Source organism: Passer domesticus, chromosome 1 (assembly GCF_036417665.1).
Source record: "Passer domesticus isolate bPasDom1 chromosome 1, bPasDom1.hap1, whole genome shotgun sequence".
NCBI classification, from domain to species: domain Eukaryota; kingdom Metazoa; phylum Chordata; class Aves; order Passeriformes; family Passeridae; genus Passer; species Passer domesticus.
This window is the reverse complement of record NC_087474.1, coordinates 93,242,187-93,256,385: the sequence shown is the minus strand read 5'-3', so window position 1 is coordinate 93,256,385 and position 14,199 is coordinate 93,242,187. Positions and strand designations below refer to the sequence as shown.

The 14,199-nt window shown below is 35.6% G+C and overlaps 1 long non-coding RNA gene across 1 annotated transcript; it reads right to left on the bottom strand.

Annotated features, from left to right (window-relative positions):
- Window positions 1-362: 362 nt before the first annotated feature.
- LOC135288803 (uncharacterized) lies at window positions 363-13,768 on the bottom strand. The gene is made up of 4 exons (XR_010351726.1): window positions 13,704-13,768; window positions 12,872-12,971; window positions 11,659-11,713; window positions 363-1,371 (listed from the first exon to the last, which is right to left on the bottom strand). It is a non-coding gene; the product is annotated as an uncharacterized LOC135288803 (long non-coding RNA).
- Window positions 13,769-14,199: the final 431 nt, after the last annotated feature.

Below are 14,199 nucleotides of genomic sequence, written 5' to 3'. Positions count from 1 at the left end.
CTTTGGAGCTTGCATTTGTGAGCTCAATATAAAAATAGTTTAGTCCCTCACAGGTAACTGCCTGTTAAATATAAACATATTTCCATGATCAGGAAATATAAATAATTTTGACATTAATATATACTGGTACCATCAAAGGATTTTGATGTATTCAGGACTTCTATTACTATTACTAAATACTTTGGTATTTAGACACCAAAGAAATCAGAAAATTGGTTTGTTCTTGAAACACAAAATCATAGAGCAAAACAGGCAATATTCACAAGTATAGATATCAAAGGAATTTTAAGGCATTAAACATTTAAAAGATTATTTTAAAAGAAGTCTCTTTTTTGGGGTTGCAGATGTTCGGGGGTTACAGTATGTTGTTCAACATACCTTTAAGCAAAGAGCTGCCTGTGTCATTAGAAATGACAACTTGTGGAATGGGTCGTGAGCAGAAATACTGATAGAAATACTAAGAACTGAAGCATCTGACATATCTGTTTTGTAGGACTATCTGATTTTGGTGTTAAAATTTTATTAATTAATCTGCATTACTTAATTGCTTAGCCATTGAAAGAATAAGACTCCATGTATAGCAGTAGAGCCACATGCAAGACTAAGCACCTAATACCTATTGATAACCACCTGGTACCAAAACCAGAGTAGGTAAATTTCTTTTGCATAAACAGCACTCCAAAATCACATTCAATTAATGAGCCTGGCGAGTGGTAAAGATAATGCAACACAAACATAGCATATCTCTGGGACTTGGCTATATCAGAAAGAACACTCACAGGTTACATATATTTAATAGTGTGTGGTGCACAGAGGGAATGATGTTCCTTAGAGCTATCAGGTATGCAAAAGTACTTTGTTGCTTGCAAAGCTAGATAATTCCAAAAGTAATATTCACTGAAGGTATGGTACAGCATTTTTTCTTCCTTACCCAGAAGAGCCCCAAGTACTTTTTGACCTCTGACAGTCATATGGAAATACAATTCTTATGATCTGAGGATCCAAAGGAAAACATTGTGCCCTACTTGTGCAAAAAAGGAACAGGCCATTTGCTAAGATTCCATGTATTCATTGTCCCCATATCCATATGATCATGATACAGTGGGGATGAAGGGTTAGCCCAGAAGCATGACATCGCTTGCACCATGGGACCTGGTGAACAGGAGGAGTAGTGTAGGTACTGGCTAACCCACAGGGCAAATTGACACCCTGCTCCATTTGAAGCTTTCTTGATTGTGCTGCCTGTGAGACAAGTAGCAGTTCCTCCAGACTTTTCTTCTCCGCAAAATGAACATCTTCCCTTGGAGACTATTAGCATCTATATGTATATGCCCCAGGCTGAAGAGTGAGCCATGTATAATTCTTGTGGTCCTGTTAAACAGAGGTAAAGGACACCACTGAGAAAGAAAAATGTGTGCAAAATCTAATGGGCAATGATGGCATGTGGTCAGTAAAAAGAAATAAAAAAGGCAAGCTGCCCCATTATGTATAATTTGTGAGCAGAAAAGGAACAAAGTTAATTTCAGTTCTTTGCTTGCAATTGAGGAGCCTTTCTAATAACTCAAACTATTGTAAAAAAAACAGTTTGGGGCACAGCATAGACTAATTAGCATTACTACAAGCTGTATGTTATATATTTTTCTGGTACTTGCAAGGTGACAATTTTTCAATTATATTTTGACAGCAGGTTTTATAGGTCTTAATGCATTTAATTGACATATTTGACACCCACATGGATCTATCACTTATTTACATTGTTTGTGTTCTCAAAACAAATGTTATTTTATGAACACATGGTTGCTAGGTTTTGTTTGAGTTTATTCTGTAACCATTAAACATACCACAGATTAGAGAAATTAAAGAGAGTTAGAAGTAGTTGTCACTGTAATTGCCAGCTGGGTAGGAAAAGGTTTGAAATTAATTTCTTATTTTCAAGAAAGAAGAAGTAATTATTTTCGGTTGCTCTCACATTGATATAGGTTCACATAGCCAGTAATAATAAAGGCAGTCCTTAGCACTGAAGAAAAACTAATGCAGAGATACAGCAATGGAGCAGCTGGAAAAAATACACTCCAGAGCAAAGAACAAATTCCTAAGAGGTCCATAGAATAGGAGAAATAAAAATACAGCAAACTTATTGGTCAGCAATAGAAAGAGGTTACCAGAAAAACAAAAATCTCTAAAAATGTTTTATTGATGGCAAAAGCAGGGTTATTGTTCTTGAAATGAATGCTCTGGCTTAAAAGAGCTCTAGTATGTTCCTGAGTCAAAAAGGAGGGGCAAAGAGAAGACAACCACTGTTGTTAGTTGTATTTAGGCTATTTTAAACTTTGTTATTCTGAACTTTGATTAATTGATTGTATTGGTATTTCTTCAAATTCCTTTTCTACATGGCATAAAGAAAGCAATTTTCTTTACTCCAGAGTGATTGTGCACAATGTGTTCAATAATTCTCCTGATGTTTGCTTCTTCTGCTAATATATTTTATATATATGTATATATTTACCTGCTATTTTCCTTTATATTTGTAGGATAATTCTAATGTTTGTAGTCTTTCTTGCATACCACATACACAATATATACATATTTTTATGTGTGTAGATATACCCAGAATATTAATACCTTTTACATTTATTAAAAAGAACTCACTTTTTTTTGTTTGTTGGTTTTGTTTTGTTTTTTGTAGAATGAGTAGCAAATGAAGACTTCTGTATTTGTCTGTTGGTTATGAAATAGAACTATTTTAATGAAATAAATTATCTTGGACAGCAGAATTTATTACATTTCCCTTTATAGTGAGAAAATGTCAGACATAATGTGCTTATGTGAAATTATATTTCTCTTTGTGTACCCATCTTCTGCATTGAATGTGCTTAGGAGGTAGAGTGAAAGTAGGAGCTGTAAGACAACATTTGGTCAGGAAACTGAAAGCTGTTTCTTGTTACCTAGAGTGACAGAATTAGGATTTTTGGAGAAAAACCTAAATACAATATCTTCTCATTTCATCTGGTTGATTTAATCTAATATTTTCCAATTTAGCCTCTTACTGCAGAGTTTTCAGATAGTTGAATTAAGGTGGTTTTTTTATTGAGAAGGGTTAAAAATAAATATGGCTAATTTGGGTGTTCAACTTTGCAGACATTCAGAGCTTGACTTGCATGAGGGTGTGAAAAATCTGATTTCACTTTGAAGTTAGACCTGCCCAGAGCAGAGGATTAAACTCTAAGACCTTCAGAGGTCCCCTCCAGCCTCAATTAAGCTGTGTTGAGTAATAATAAAGCTTGCCTTAATAACATCAAGAAAGTAAAGATCATGCTTTTTTACCTCCTTTTTATAGAAAATATTATGTCAGTCAATCCGTCTGCTTTGTTATTGGTAGTAAGGTAGAAGTAGAAGATGCACTACTTCATTTAGCACTCAAATGAGTAATTAAGAACAGATTAGTTTTCCCCACTTTTATTCCCCTCCTTGTGCTTGGTCCCAGAGCTTCCCTCCATGCCCTGTGAATTAGAACTGAAAGGCTGATCAGAGCCTCTCAGCCTTACTTCCTCCAGTCATCAATGTATTTCTAGTTCATTATTTTCCGTTGTGGCAGTTGCCACAGCATTGGCATCAGCCCAGCCCAGCCCAGTCCAATCTGTAAATTGGGATGCTCATGCTCAATTTATCTTGGTCAGTTTGCTACATCTTTCCAGAGGAAACGAGGGACAAAAAGAAATCTTGGCATTCTGCTGATTATATCACAACCACACCTGAGCTGAATGGCAGAGAATAAACACTTCTGAAACCCCTGGGGTTTTTTCACATCCAATTTCAGATACTGATGACAGCATTAGATATGTCAGAGATTCCTCAATGAAATTCATAACAGAACATATCATGGAAACTTATCAGAAAGCCTCTACCAGATCACTTGATAATAAATAGACTAAGTAAGAAAGATATTTAGAGTCACTAAATAAGCCATGACATGTCTAAATTTTGTTTGGAATTGGACAGTATTGGAATATTCATACATGTATTTACATAAAAATTAATTCACTCAAAGTTACAAGGAAGAAAAATATAATATTCTGTAAGCCTAGGTGGATAATTATTTTTACAAGACTACTACATGGCTTTTTTTGCAAAATATTAATTGGTGGTAGAAATTAAAACACCAGCAACAAAATCAGAAAAAACCCAACAACAAAAATCCAGAACCAGCAGAAGCTGAGAATGCAAATGAGAATTTGCATAACACAAAACTTTCATATTGAAGAAAAAAAATGGTGTGAATTCCTGCAAATTCCAGAACATTGCTTAAAGTATCATTGCACAATAAATTATCATCAGAATTCAAATATATAAAGGAAATTTTTTTGCTAGCCCTGAAGCACATAATGAAAACATAAAGTTCAATGTGCTATTCTACAGAGGTATTTCTGAGAAAACCAGTGATTTCTTTGGATTTAAGAAATATATAGCAATAACTTCAATGGCGAGTAGTATTGAAATGAATTGTCTGTAAGTCTATTTATCACTACTGTTAGCAAAAGTCATTAATGATAACAAATAGAAGATAATTTGAAAACCCAAATATTTCCTTGAGAACACTTTATACCATCCCATGGTAATGAAATCCCTACCTATTTTACACAGCTACCTGAGCTCATGAGTTGTTCATGTGTGGAAATTTGCCAAATGATTAAATGTAGAGTTTGGTACAGAACAATGTGCCATGGCATTGTGTAGTACAGGAACTGCTAAAATATTCCAGCATGTGTTAGTTGACTTCTATAATTCAATTTATACATACATATGTTTCTGTGTATGTATGCACAGAAATAAAGTGGGAATATTAGACACCAAGACCCAGTGCTGTTCCCTCTAATCTTTAGCCATCACTAACAGCAAAGCCCACGCCAGCTCAGCTTTCTGCATTGTATTACTGAGTAAATGCAGTTTCTAACTGCATGCATAAGACTAACCCTTTTGTTAGGGTTAGTCTGTGGGGGATCTGAAAGCATTTTAATGTCTGGTAACTAAGTTGTATTGACTCAGGAGTCAGAGAAATTATTTACCATTTCATGACTGGTTTGGTTTGGTTTGGTTTTCTTTTCCCCCATGACCTGTTACAGCCAGTTGGGTAATCAAAGTTTCATTTGCACAAGATATTCTTGCCAAAGTCTGCTGTCAAAAAAGGTTTTTCTAACACCCATAGATCCCCTTTCCCACAGTTTCAAAGGAAACCTTTTACATAATCATTTAAAACAGAAAGTCACAATTAGGTCAACGTGGAAGATTAAAAAAAAAACCAATAAAAATTTTAAAATTCTTAATTTACTATTTGTGGTCCCTGGCCTACCACTGCCTTCAGAAAACTGCTAGAAAATATCCTAGTATATCCCTACTGATCTGGCATTTTTAGAGAATATAATTTTCTTGCATTCCATAATTTATCTTAATTGCAAAAGGGCTTTCAAATCCTCAGAATGAAAGCAATATAGAACTGCAAAACATTATAATTAATAATACATGAGAAAATTAAATGCTCTGTGAAGCACAGGTAACAATTTGTTTATATTTCTTCTGTGCAACCCCTTTTTGCTAAGTTTCTTAAGGAGATTTGTGGAAGAGAAAAGTAGTTTGTATTACAAAGGTGTTTTCCTAGGCTTTTATGCTCTCTTTTCAATGAGCCACTTTTAGAAACTCACGCTTCTGGAAAGGCTCTGCTTCTATCCTATAATAACTGTGAAAAGTGTGGTTCATGAACAATTGACGAGTTGGTAAAGAATACCTGAAGCTTATTTTCATCTCCTGATTTATCCAAGTTTTATTCTTTACTGTTTTCCAAGTCAAAATAAATACCATTTAAAAGTTATTTACTTTTGTATCATTTATCTTTCAAAAAATATGGGATTATTTTTAGTTAACCAGCCAAGTAGAGGATTCAAAAATAATTCCACATTCATAAAATTTCAACACATATCTTTATCATAAATGTCCATATACTTTCCTTACCATCCCCATATTTTTAAATTGATAGATTCAGAAATATGATTTATTTTTATCTTATTTTATTGAAGGCTAATTTGTTTTTAATGAGGTACTTTGAAAAACTGTGTAGGAGGGAGAAAAAAAAATTGTATTCAATTGTTTTCTAAATTAAAAATATCCTGTATGGATATCTAAACAGAAGCTGAAAGTAAAGTCCCAAGAGAATCTATTTTCCTGTTTATTAAAAAAAAAAGAAATCTAAGTTTTGATATTTGAAATTCTAAAATGTCTAAATTTTATATTTTAAAAACCGTATTATTTGAAGATAAATCATTTTAGTATACATTCATATGTAAGATGCATCTGTTCTCACTAAAAATTTAAAAGTTAGGTGCTTAGGTTGAAACTAGTCTTTTTTAGACCGGCTTTATAATCACAGGAGAGAAACAGACATACTGTACTGATCCACCTTATTGCAGAATAAAAATAAAATTAGTTTAGAAGTATTCCCTTGGTAGATCATAGAAAACAATGCCAGCTTTTAGTTCTTCTTCCTTCCCTGTAACAGGAGGCCGCTTATTTTTATGGCAACAAAACACTTAGATATTTCACCCTCAGACATTTGAAGTTTCTTACCACTACTCCAACAGAATTTTGTGATATATATTTTTCTATCAATTATTTAAAATCCTAGAAAAGCATTGTATTTTTGACTCTATCCCAGAAGTTTAAAAATGCTTTCTTGCTAAAGCAGAAATTAATACAGGACTGTAGTGAAATACAGTGTGTACAGTATGAGTACAGCGTGTACTCAAATGTATCGGAGTACACATGAACAAATCTTGAGCTCAGCCAGCTGTGTTTATCATGTTAGCTTACTATCATTAATGACCTAAAGATAAAAAGAAATAATGCCTTCAATGAAAATGCGTAAGCTTAGAACATGTGACATTCTTTTCACCAAAATATGGCATTGACATATTGCCACATTTAGGCAGTCACAGTTTCATCTTTGGAAAACATTACAACTTCTATTAAAATTAGAACAAAAAAACCTGAAATAAAATGTATATAGTATACTGCAATATGAATTCTGTTCTGTATTCACACTGTGTTGTTGGTCAAGGTTGCAGCATTTAATACTGGAGTTGATTACAAAGTGTGACATCACAGTCAGTCCAATTTTTCACAAATGCCTAAATGCAAATTTCCCAACTGAAATAATACATATATAAAGAGCGGTTTTATCAATGTAATTAGAATTATTTTAGGGAAATGTACCTCTATATTTAAATTTTATTTTCTGTACTTTTGACAGTTTTAAGGGATTTGTAAGAGTTAATGTGCAGTGAAAAATTCTGATACCTCATTCTGAAAATTCTTAATATCTCTATTAAAAAATTGAAAATATTTTCATCTATCAGTTTTAAATATACAAGTTAACCATATGGAATAATTCCCACTTTCACTCAACTTTATGAACAAAAAACTCATCACAGAACTCTGTTGTAGAAATAAATAATGGAAAGAATTGTTCATAACTAATTAAGTTTTGAGCTCTCCCCAGCCATAGTTCAGCAGCTCTCACAATAGGCATATTTTGGACTTATGCCAACTTTTGAAAAATACCACCTGTCTCTCTGCTGGAGACTAGGAGACAACCATCAGGCATGATAGGTTGTGAATGCTCTAAACAGGAAAAAGTTAAACTACAAGTTAAACTTCCCTACTTTGTTGTAATGTCCATCCCAGCATCTAATTCATAAACACACTTTTTAAATGGTTTCTAACAGGTTCAAGTAGTGTGAATATAATCCACCGTTTTAATGGACTTGCTGAGTTTTCCTAGTCTGGGTCCCAGTTTCTCTGTAACACCAAGTTTTCTAAATCTACTGTTTTTTTTCTTATTCCTTTTTATATCTTTAGCAAAACAAAACCATAAACTTTCCTCAAGAAAGCTGCTCACAAGTTGTTCAAAGGTCAGAATTTTTTCAATCCCCAAAGGACAGAGAGAGAGAGAGAGAGAGAGAAAGAGAGAGAGAGAGAGAGAAAAGGAAAAAGAGTTCTAATTCTGAATGCAAAAACTCAGAGTTTCAAGTGACTTTCACCCCTTTGCCTACACTTTATTCAACCTGACATCAACTGTGTGAGCTGTGAGTATTGCTGACAGAGAATTAGGATCAGCTTGAAATATCCTGGGAACTTTGCTGAAGGCATCAGTGGAATTCCCTAGATTGAAACTGAGGTCTCTAAAAAGTCTGAAGGTTCTGCAGAGTTCAGATCTTCGGCTGAGTCTCCTTTCTCTTAATTTACTAAAAACCTTCACCGACTTCCAAGCAGGGGGGATCTTCCTTAGGTAACTTCCCCTGAGCAACAATCATTTCCCCCGTATACCAATGTATTAATGGCACAGGTCAGTGAGGTTCCATCATCAAACTGTGTTTTGCAAAAATGTAGACAGTCCCAGAAAAATGTTTCATATTTCTGTCTGAAAATTTTACTGAATAAACCCATCTTGAGGATTCAGATCATTAAGAAGTTGGATACCTTGGTCCTACTAGTGAGGATTTCTTTCTGATGCTCTAACTCATGACAGATCGCCTTTGCTGGCACCTGGTCCTCAACTTTCTCAGTGTCTCTCCAGCAAAGCCACCAGGGAAACAGGGAACATGCATGAACTTTTAACAGAAATTCAGATGCTTAGAAATAAATCTTTTGCTACTAAGTAAATACAAGCAGAATTATTTATGAGAGCTCATTTTTTATCATGAAAGGAATGATAAATAGATGTTTTGTAGACATAAAGCTGTTTCAAGCAGGGTTTTCCCAATTCACCAACAGAGGGAATAGAAAATTCATTCCTCCTGGGATGTTATTGTACATTACAGTAATTTTTTCTGAGGTATAATATATTCTGTTATTGTTCCACAGGTTTTAAAAGGAGAGAGAAGAACATCTTGACTGTATCATTTTAACATATTGTAGCAGATTGCAGTTGTTTTCCTATGCAAGAAGCATATGAAAAATGTTTCTCCATTTTTAAAGTTTTAGAGTGAAAATGCACACAGTATTAATTACCTCTGACCACAAGCTGTACTGAAGGTGGATCTGGGAAGGATAGGAGAGATTTGACTTCTAGCAGAACTTGCCAATATTATTGCAATATACGCAATTAATCTTTGTCAACAATTAGTATGACAGGCTAAATTGGCTTAAGTGATTGATCTACTCTCACAGTGACATAACAGCTGATGAACCTGGCCATATAGGTTATAAAGTCAAAATGAAAATGATAATGAACAGCATTATGCAAATTTATATAAAGTCAAAGAATGGGGAAAAAATAAATTTGAATACTAAATCCTATTATTCTTAAGAATGTTTGTTTTTACAAAAAAAAAAAAAGTGAAAAGGGACATATTAAATATCTCTGGAAGTTAACCCCCTCCTAGTTTTATCACAAAATGCTGCTAGCAGAAGTAATAGGGACATTTGCATTTTTTAAAAAACCCTGATTTTTCTCCCAGTGAAGCAGTTTATTTGCAGTTGAAATGCAGCTGTCTGAGAACCACAGTGAGGAATAACGGTATGGAAAGGATGAACAAAAATCTGGTAAAATGATTGTGTATAAGAGCTAGTTATGCATACATGACATAAAACTTTGGCTCTTGGAAGCACTAATCCATTAAGCTTGGGAGTGTCTCCAGACTCCAGGACCTGGTAAGCCTCTGATTGCTCTCCAGCGTGCAGTGGGGTGAAACTGAAGTATGTGTGAGCTTTTCATCCCCTCGCAGGAAAACAGTCCAGGCCTTCGAGGACTGTGATTAACCTTAGTTGACTACATAGGGAGAATGAAGAAATAGAAATTCCAGAGACAGCACTACAAATGAAGCTTAGCAGTCAAATTATTGATAATGGCCTTGGATTTTGTGATCAATGCAGATACTTGTATTGCATGAGCAGTACTTTTTCATGTCTAGTTTCTATAAGCCTTTGTGCTTGTTCATTTCTGTATCTAAAACATTAACCCCCTCAGATGATTCCACCCTATGCTTATCAAAGGTAACTATGTTATACATTTGCAAGAGGCACAGTACTTCTGTGAAGTTTGAATGTGGGAATGCACAGTGGCACTAATATTAGTGAGAAGCTTTGGGCTGCTCACTGTATACAGAAGTTTCATCACTTGTGATAAGAGACCTACAGTGTTTTATTTCCTCTAATACCAGGGTAGGTAAGGCTGCAGTTATGCTGGAAGTGTTTGCTGCTAGTGTTAGAGATTTTATCAGTATTTTAACTCCCCCAGTAGAAAAGGAGTACAGACTTTAGAAGACTTCACATAATTGACTGTGACCTCCCATTTAATTTAACTTTATGTGTGATCGACTTTCAGTCGAAATTAAACACACTTTTAAAGCCCTTTTAAAGTCCTTGCAGACTCTGGTTTGTATTCCAGAGTTACTATGCATAAATTTGTTTTGCATAAGTGTATTTTCTCAAGCAATACAAAGCACTCAAGACACAGACCACAACACTGCCCTGCTCGGTGTGCTTACATTTTCCAAGATCAGAGAGCAGGCAGTCAGAGCAGTTAGCAAGTGTGCTTTTTCAATTCAGCATTGCTAGAATTTTTCTTTAACATTTATCATCTCTCAAGCATAATCAGGAAGGAAATTATCTTGTCAGAAGCATCAGAGTTAGTTTTACTCTCTAGAGGCTTGTAAGGTTTCAATGTTTTGCTTTTCTACAATGTAAATCATGCTGCCCTTGCTTTTTACTTACTCAATTTTAGCAGACTTGGAAATTAAATTCAGTTTGATATGCATGTATGTTACAGCAGCAATTAAGTTCTGTCTCAAAGACTTCTAACACTAAATTCCTGTTTTGTTTTTTTTTCAATTGCCACTGTAATTAGTGTCCTGCTTTCTTTAGTATTTTGGCCAATTCTTGTAGGTAGCCAATTTTTTTCTTCTTTGAATGTGGATAGACAATAAAAGGGTAGAACACAAAGATATAAAGGACTGTAATTTCATCACAGTGAAAAGCAAACCCTGGAGTATGCTCTAGGAGGTCTGAATTGCTCAGTAACTGCTGTTTGTGAGAAAGATTTGAATGGAAGAGAAGTCTAAATATTACTTCTTAGGTAAGGTTACTGACCAGGACAGCTAAAATAGCCTGTTAAAAGACTCCTGGATGGGGAATCAAGATTAGAATGTATTCCTTTCAACTATTAAACTCTGAATGAATGGCAACATAACATAGCTCTGAAAACAGGGAAGAAAAAAGATGAGGTAAAATATATTTTATGTACTTTAAGAAATGTACCTTCTCATTGAGAAGGCAAATAAGTTAGGACCAAGGCTGCCAAAGATAATGTGCTTCAGTACAAAAAAAAAAAAAAAAAAAAAAAAAAAAAAAAAAAAAAAAAAAAACAAAAAAAAACCCACAAAAACCAAAACCAAAGCAAAGCAAAGCAAAAAAAAAAAAAAAACAAAAAAAAAAACCCACCAAAAAAAACCCAAAAAACCCACAAAACCTCAACAAAACAAAACAACCAGAAAATAATGAATAATAAGCAGTTGTAAAACATAAGGAAGAAGAATGAACCCTTGTGTCTGCAAACAGCTGGGTTTCCATATGATCTCATTTCCTTAGTTTGGAATTAGGTTGCTTCCATACCTTGTTTCACTTTGGTTTGGAAGGGCAAAAATACTTCTCTGGCTTTCTGCTGGTTCTGCAAAGGCAAAGGGAAAATGAAGCAAAAGGAAAGCCTGTATTGAGTTTATTGCATTTTGGAACATTCAATTCTGTATCACCGTTTCAATTCTGCCCTGAGATCTGTGCAAGCTCTCAAGCAGTTCTCCCCTTATATACCTCAAGGTAGGAGAAAATTGCAAAAGGGACTTCCTGGTACTGACATGCTTTATGTGGGAAGGGGTACTGTGGATCTAGTCTGAATATGGCACTATTATTCTGAAGTAGAAGGGGTCAAGAAGTTATTGCTAAGTTAACTACTTTATCACCTTTCTTAAAGGGAACATTTCTTTCTGTCCTCAGGCAATTCTTTTCTTTGCTGAGTTCGGGCATTTTTAACATATAAGGGGCATTGACTGTATTGGTAGGTCAATGTCCTCAAGCAGAAATGCTTTTGAAAGGCCAGCTTCTCCTGAATCAGGACAGAAATGGTCTTTGTCAGGTCCTTGTCAGTCACTTCAAAACCTGTCTTTTTTTCCTAATGTCATCCTGAGCACTGAACATGCCAGAACCTGCGTATTATGCTTTCAGTAAGACATATAGCCTTGGTGGGTTGCATCATTATAATCCAGTCATGAATTTCAACAAGTCTTCTATAATAAGGGTATGAGTTAAGCAATATTGTGAAAGGTATTCTTTTAAAAACTCCTCTTTTTCTCATGCTGGAGGGTATGGCAGAATTACTAACTTCAAGACCTAGATGGATGAAATTTGTTTAAGTGTTAAAAGAAGAAATAATAGTTGATCCTATTTCTTTTTAGAACCTTAAGATTTTAGATGTAACCTTTTCAGTCATTTTTACATGATCATAGTATTCTAGTCTTCTGTTTGCTTGCTAATCTAACGTGAAAGCGGTATAAAATATGAATCTCTGCTTTGGACAATAGCCTAAAGGGCTTGGAAAAACCTGGGTACATGCATCAGATTTTCTATGTGACCTTAGACTTCTTAGTCTTTCCATGACCTTTGTTCTTCACTTGTAAAATAAGGATTTGATGGGTTTCTGCTTCATACAAGTAAGGTCTGTGAAATTCCTCAATATTATATCTCCATGGTTGATAACCTAAGTAAACAGCAAACAGTCATTACTTTGGTAAGCTGAAGCTTTAAGAAAAACACCATATGTTTTGAGACTCACAATAACACTATGAAAAGTGGCAGGATGACAGCACTGGCTGTGTTTGCACATCTTCAGGACAGGCTCCCTGGAGAAAGCCCACACAATCTTTTAGAGTGTCCTGAAAAAAGATGCAAGGAATGAAGAAGAACCCCCAGACATTTAACTATAGTTGTTCATGAAGAAAAAAGGAAATTATTACTTTAGTTCAAGACTTTTTCTGAGAAAGAATTTAGTAGACTGCATGAAAAAAACCTGTAACCAATGGGGTAATTTTTTCAGATGTTCATGTTGGGGCTTCCCATGAAGTGAATATTAGGATGACCATGTCAGCTTGTTTGTACATTTTTTCACCCCTGCCAACATGCAGGGGTCCTGAAATGGGAAAGGATCAGTATTTTTCCAACATTGCCAATGAGATAAAGGTCCTCAGGAAGAAGTATCTTGGAAGAAAGAGTTTGTATTGTAGTTAGTGAGGGCTCTTTTCAAAGTGAGCATAGTACTTATCATGGCAGCTCCCTACCGGGCTGTGCCCAGAGGGTTGCTGGAGCTAGGATAACTCAACGGGAGCTCAGGCCACCTAAGCAAGCTATAGTGATTTTCAGCTCTTAGTGATTATCAGCTCAGTGATTTCAGCTCATAGCTTGCTAGGTGCCGCAGCAGCAGACGCAGGGAGAGAGAGGAGAAGGCCGTGTGGGGTTCCGCCGGATTCTTTATTCTTCGGGTGTTCCGCGAAGGTTCCCAGTGACAGCTCTTCTGCCGAACCAGGCAGAATCAGAGGGTTTTATGCCCTACAGGGGTTTTGAAAACTGTCCAATAGTAAGGGTCAGGGGAAAGTGACCTATAGGCTTACAGAGAGACAAGTAGGGCCGAAGGAGGAAGAGAGAGGCTGCTAGGGTCCAGTCATGCTGACTTGGCATTTCCTAGCTTTAGGCTTCTGACCGCCAAGGCCTCGCAGGCCCTAGGCCTGCTACAAGTACTGTTCTCTTTCATTCTTTCATTCTTTTTTCTGGGTCACAGCTTAAAATACATCCTTCCTCTACCTTTTGTATCTTTTCTCTGTGACCTTGCCCTCATCCCAGAAAGTGTTAAGGCTTGATGATGTTATAGGTAAAAATCAATCCAGCCAATTCAATAAAAATAAAAATAGAATTTTTTTCTCGACCAATATACAGTCCCAACAGCCAACAATCAAAGGAACAGCACCGACCCTAGGTTTGGAGCTGGGTCAACCTCTGTCGCGCCGAATCCTCTACAGTCCATGAATGCGGCTTGGGAGAGTCTGTTCTTATACCCTCTTTTTAGCCTGTGGTGGAGTCTCTTTGTCTCCTTTCAGGGCTCTCCATGTT